Source organism: Mus caroli, chromosome 3, assembly GCF_900094665.2.
Source record: "Mus caroli chromosome 3, CAROLI_EIJ_v1.1, whole genome shotgun sequence".
NCBI classification, from domain to species: Eukaryota; Metazoa; Chordata; class Mammalia; order Rodentia; family Muridae; genus Mus; species Mus caroli.
In genome coordinates, this window is record NC_034572.1 from 138413787 (window position 1) to 138419882 (window position 6096).

Below are 6096 nucleotides of genomic sequence, written 5' to 3' on the forward strand. Positions count from 1 at the left end.
AGAGAGAGAGAGAGAGAACTCTCTAACAATCAGCAATCCCTTCCATGTCTCAGCAACCCACAGTCTAGCGTGTGGCTCCTTACTAGGACCACACAGAATGTGACTACACCCAGAAAGAGCTTGAAAACTCTGTAAAGCAGAAGTCTGCTAACTGTGGAGGGAATGTGCTGATGACTGGGAAAGTCAATGGGCTTTCCCAACAGTTCTTGCTTTTCATCTTTAGCTCCTAAAGCAGCCAGAGGAGTTCTTCAAGCTGTAATAGAAAGCACAGGCTTTGGTAAGGGGTAGTTGTCTTCCACTCCACCTAATCAGCCTACGGAGCAGAAGGCCAACTTAAAAGTCCAACATTCTACTGGGCAGTATTAAGTTTCAATAGTAGCTACACATGTGTAACGAAGCTAGGCTCCGGCCCAGAAAACTAATCCCAGAATGTAACCAGGAGGTAGGGTTTGCTCAGAGTACAAGATGGAAGGAATTAATGACAAGTCCCAAGTAACGAGGAGGCTTCCAGGGAGGACGGAACATAGCATAGGGGCAGGGGATAGGCGCCAGCTTGCCTACCCTCCCTGCTGCTCCTTAGCGCCCCCGCCCCCGGCCTTGTGGAAGCCTGGCATTCAATGCAACCCTTCAGTAGCTTTCAAAATGAAAGAGACATTGCTGCAGTGTCCATGGCAGCTCATCACAAAAGGCAAGCCCTCAAGAAAATTTTGTGGTGAATTTTCCAAAGAGGAATTTGTATGTCTGCGTGTCTCTTAATGAATCTGTCTGCTTCTTTCCTGAGTGCTAACCAAGAGAACATCTGTGTGACAGAAAGTAAAACAAGATGCCCCATGGAGCCTCAGGGATGTTCTTAATAGAAAGGGGCTTTATCCCAGGGGAAAAAACAATAAAAGCAAGTTATTGGATTAAACAAAGGTTCACACTGATGGCAATTGGAGATCAAGCTGTATACCCAGAGGCAGTGCCCCTTAAAGATAACCTAGGAGCCTTGCTCATGGTGGGAATTTGGGAAGCCTCTTTCCTTCCTAGTCTCTGTGATGGTATTGCAAATGGTGCCTGTCATTTTCTGGACTACTTCAGGGGACTACTATGCATTTTGTCTTTATTTACACGTACACACAGACATTTGAGTTGGGTAGATTCACTACCATAGCTGACCTCTGTGGATTGCCGATGGATGGGTTCATTAGAGAGTGAGTAAGCAGAGAGCAAGCACTCATGAGGCAAACACCAAACACTATTTGTCACGTGGAAAGTTTCTTGTCATTGTGGAATCTTACACTATCACCAATTGAATGGGAGCAGGTAGGTTTTGTGATCTAGTAGTCACCATGACAACCTAATCTATCTAGCGAGACTACCTCCAGCTTAAACAGTGGGAATGTTCTTTGAGGCTTTGAGTGTTTCAAATGATATTTTAAGAAAAATGTAAATGTCTCTCCTTTATTCATCAAGAGTCTACCAAACAGACAGTTTCTATTTTGTATGTGTATGCTACACTCAGTATTTGAACATTTACCTGCTCTTGTACAATAACTCATGATCTACCTAATTGATTTGGAAATATAAGTTCATGAACTCTGACCTGGGCCTCCTTCTACATCCAGTTTGGCCAATTGGTAATGGGAGGATTCAGATTTAACTGTTTGTTCACTGAACAGCTCAGAGGCACTTCTGAGGAGAGGCCTTTGTGGACAGGGAGCTACCCCTAGTTGGGTCTGTTATGCTCATTAGTCATCTCAGCCTAGGTTCCCTTATCTGAAAAACAGTGGGACAGGAAAATTTTTTTCTCAAAACTCTTCATTTAGATACCCCTGATGGAAGAGTGAGTTGACTTCTCAATATGTAATATTGAAGCTCTTTGTATATTTAGTGCTTTGACCTGTTAATATTTTTGTAGTTCACGAGACCTGTTGGTATGTAATATTTTGTAATGTCTTTGTCTTGTTTTGCATCACAGTAAGGCTGTGCTAGAATGTGTTGGTATTGAGTACCTCTTTTAAATTTATCTTTATTGTTTTTCTTCTATCTTAAATTTAATTTGCCCCTTTCTTTGCTTATGTAAGTAGAAGCTAGGTTATTTTGAGGATTTACTTGCTTCAAAAAAAATAGGTATCTAACACTATAATTTCTTCTGTTTTGTTAGTGCTTTACACTGATATACATATTTTTATATTTGGGGTTTCCATTATAATTTAATTTAAAACAATTCTAGACTTATTTTTAGTCTTATGAACCTGTAGAACAAAAGAATTGCAGTTTTCCAATGCAGGAAAGTATAATTCAGTCAGTTGAAGGCCCAAAGAGAAGGAAAGAAGGCATGGTAAAAGTGCATACCAGTCTACTTCTTAGCTTGAACACTGGCACATGAGTTCTTGACAACTAGGACTCAATACACAGCCATCTCCCCAGGCCTCTAGCTTCACTGTGCACTGTAGGATTTCTCAGACTCTACAGCCCCATGAGGTATTCCCTATGTTTGTGTGTGTGTGTGTGTTTATATATGGAAAAATAGAGTTCCAATTTCTAAAAGAAAGATTCAAAGACATTGGAACACTTTATGATTTAATATATTTATAACTTCCCAGGGTGGCAACCAAGAAGAATTAAAAGTTTATCCCATATATTTGTTCTGAGCATCTCTTTATTGCAAGATATAAGACCCAAGTTCAATGAGGGCTTTATAATTTCCCAGTTAGAGAACAATAAAAATGGTTCCAGTGTTTTTTCTTGTTATCTTATCAGATGCAGCTAGGGCAACAAGGGTACTCTATCTGACAAACCAAACATCATGCCAGTGAGGTCCTCTGCTCCACGGCAGGGGGAATGAAGGCGTGTGATCAACACAATCCAGACAATTGGCTGACAGGAAAGTCACATGTTTGTTGTTATAAACAGTTCGGCAATCTGCAGTCACATCTGATCTTACATATGGCAATACAAGCCTGTTATTATCCTTTAGTGTTTATGAATGAACTACATAAATAAGAGAATATAGTCAATTGGCCCACATGTTTCTTTCTATGCAGGAATGTTGTTATACTAGTTAGTTTTATGTTGCCCCGGCATAAAGCAGGATGGAAGAGATAAGGTTCATTTTAGCTTCCAGCTCCAGAGTAGATATGGTTCATCATGCAGCAGGAAAGAAGACATGGCTAGCAAAGTGGGTAGCTGGATGATCACATTCCATCCACACACAGAAAGCAGAGAAACAGAACAGGGAGTTGGACCACATTATCAAACCTGAGAGCCAGTCTTTGGTGACATACTCTTAGCAAGGCTCCCTTATAGGTTCTACACTTTCCTAAGACAGCACCACCTGGTGGGGACCAAGTGTTATAACATATGAGCCTGTGGTGGACACTTCACATTCAGCCCAGAGCAATCTCCAGGTTTATCTTTCTTAAATTGACCAAGAGAAGATTGGGGTTCACTAGAGAGAGAAAGTATTTGTGGATTTATAAGGAATAAATAAAACAGTATTAGAGGACTGATTGCTTTTTAAAGAACAGGCATGTTCTCAAATCAAATAGCTCAGCTGATGGTTGAAATAACTACAATGTTCTCAATATATTCATGTTGAAATTGCTAACATTATGAATTCCAACCCTCTGAAAGCCTTTGAAGAAAAAAACAGAATGTTATTTGTTTTTCTGTTTTGTTTTTCCACTAGAAATCAAAACCTCTTGATCATTGTTCTGTATCTTCTAATACTGTCTGGTAGAAGAGTCCACTCGGGAATGGATTTCTGTGCAACACTGAAATCTTGTCCTTCAAATTATGTCATATTAAGAAGCTGTTGTCTCCAGATAAATATCAAGACAATCAGAAAATATCAGTGCACAGATTAGTAAGTCAGTACTGCCATTATTGGAAAGTCAGATAAGATTACTTCTGTTGAATAACCTAGACACATTCCCACTTTACTTGTGAACCCCAGTGTTTTGAAGATAAATGTTCCTTTCTGATGAACAGATACTTCTTTAAATAAATAAATAAATAAACAAACACTAGATGTTCTGCCATAATCATGCATTTTTCCCCCAGTGAGGGTTTTGGGCTCCTGATTTCTGTTTTGAAAGTTTCTGTGGGCATATTAAGATACCTTAGAAGGAGATATCTAGGACAATATGAACTTTGGATCACCCGTGAATTCATAAAATGAGAAAGATCTCATTCATCTTTGAATCCCAGTTACCCGGTTTAGTGCTTTGCATGAGTTAAGCTCTCGACGGCTGTTTTGCTTATGATGAAGGCTTTGCTGTCTGGATTCCAATGGAAGGACATCAGAGAGGCAGGAAATGATTTATATGTTCCTTGCCAGAAGCCGACCTTATTGAGATTCAGGTTGAATTTCTATGTCTCTCTTTAGTTCATGATGTATATATTCTTTTCAACAGTGAGTTCTGATGCTGTCTTTGACAATGGCCTTCCATGTACACTACAGAACGTCAAAGTCTTTCATTGAAGAAACCTTCTTGAGTTGGATCATGAACTTCCTTATGAGCAAAACCCAGAGAGATCTTTTCTCGAGACTGTCTTCGCCCATTTGTTAGCCACACTCTGTTGTCCAAACCCAGACAAGAAGCACTGAACAGAAAATGATCCCTGATAAAATAGCCACATAAAAGAGTAAATATGAAGTAGTTTGTGTCATAGAAAGAGGCTAATCATGATGGATGGTCCGTGTATGCCCGGATGTGCCTGGGTGCCTGCCAGTGTCCAACCTTCACCTGGACTGAATAATGTCACATCTGTTTGCAACTCTGAACAGCTACTTTAATTCTCCAGCCTCTCACGATCTTCTTTTCTGGCATCAGAGCTTTCACAGGCCTATTACTCACATTCACTAATATGACACTTTCATGTGACTCTATGTCATTCACATTCACTAATATGACACTTTCATGTGACTCTATGTCACTCACATTCATTAATATGACACTTTCATGTGACTCTATTTCACTCACATTCACTAATAAGTCATTGTCACATGACTCTATAATGTATTTATTTTCTGTAAATAGGCTTCAGCACACCACCCAACTCATTACCTATAATTTTTATAGGTCTCTAAATGGGTAAGCTAGAAATATGATTGTAATATAGGCCCAGAATTGACAACTGCTGCTTTCAAGTTAAAATATCCCCAGTATTTATAGATACTTGGTGTTTCTGTTCTATTTTCACATAGTTCAACTTTTACATTTGTTCTTTACTCTCTTCACTTCACTTTTCCATTTTTATCCTCAAAACTATTCTAAAACTTCACTCCAATGCCACCTCTCCTAAAAGGTCTCCTTAAGGGCACAGTTTTCATTTAAGCACTTTTGAATTTCAACTTGATATTCTTCCTAGATCCCCTTCTTTTACTTAGTCCTGCCTCAGTAGCATGGGGTGGGTTGTGCAATCTTACACACACGAGATTATGTTTCAATAACCATAAGATTTGAAATCTAATTTAAAATTCAAAGTCTGTTTCTCAGCTACAGAACCAGTGACTCCCATCAATACTAAACAGTTTGACTGACTTCACTGGAATAACACTTGATAAATAATCAACCTCTGGTTCTGTTGCTGATTCTTCATTTACCCAGGCAGCATCCTTTCCAACCTCGGTTGTCAGAGTAGATTGTAGCTCTGACTACTTTGCAGGATGGCTGCAAGGATTAAATAAGGCAACCAAAGATAAAACCCATGCTACCTGACACATAATAGACACTCGGTATTACTAGTTTAGCTATTATTGATAGAAACAACTGAATGTTCTAGGAACTAAGACCACAGATGAACATCAGTGGAGACATTAAGAAGAAAATGACAATCTAGCCAGAGTTGAAGACTGAACACCACCCCATCAGCCCAGGGACAACCTATGACTTTCCAATATCCACACCACTACAGTACCACATATTTTTGTATTTCCTCAAACTCTAGGTTATCACCTCAGTTTTCCCTTGCTGGCCATTTCCAACCTCTTTTATGTTGGACTGAAACAATATAGAGCCCACCATGCTTGTTTTAGCCTTTCCAGTGCAGAAGCTTGTGTGTGTGTGTGTGTGTGTGTGAGTATGTGTGTGAGTGTGTGTGTGTGTG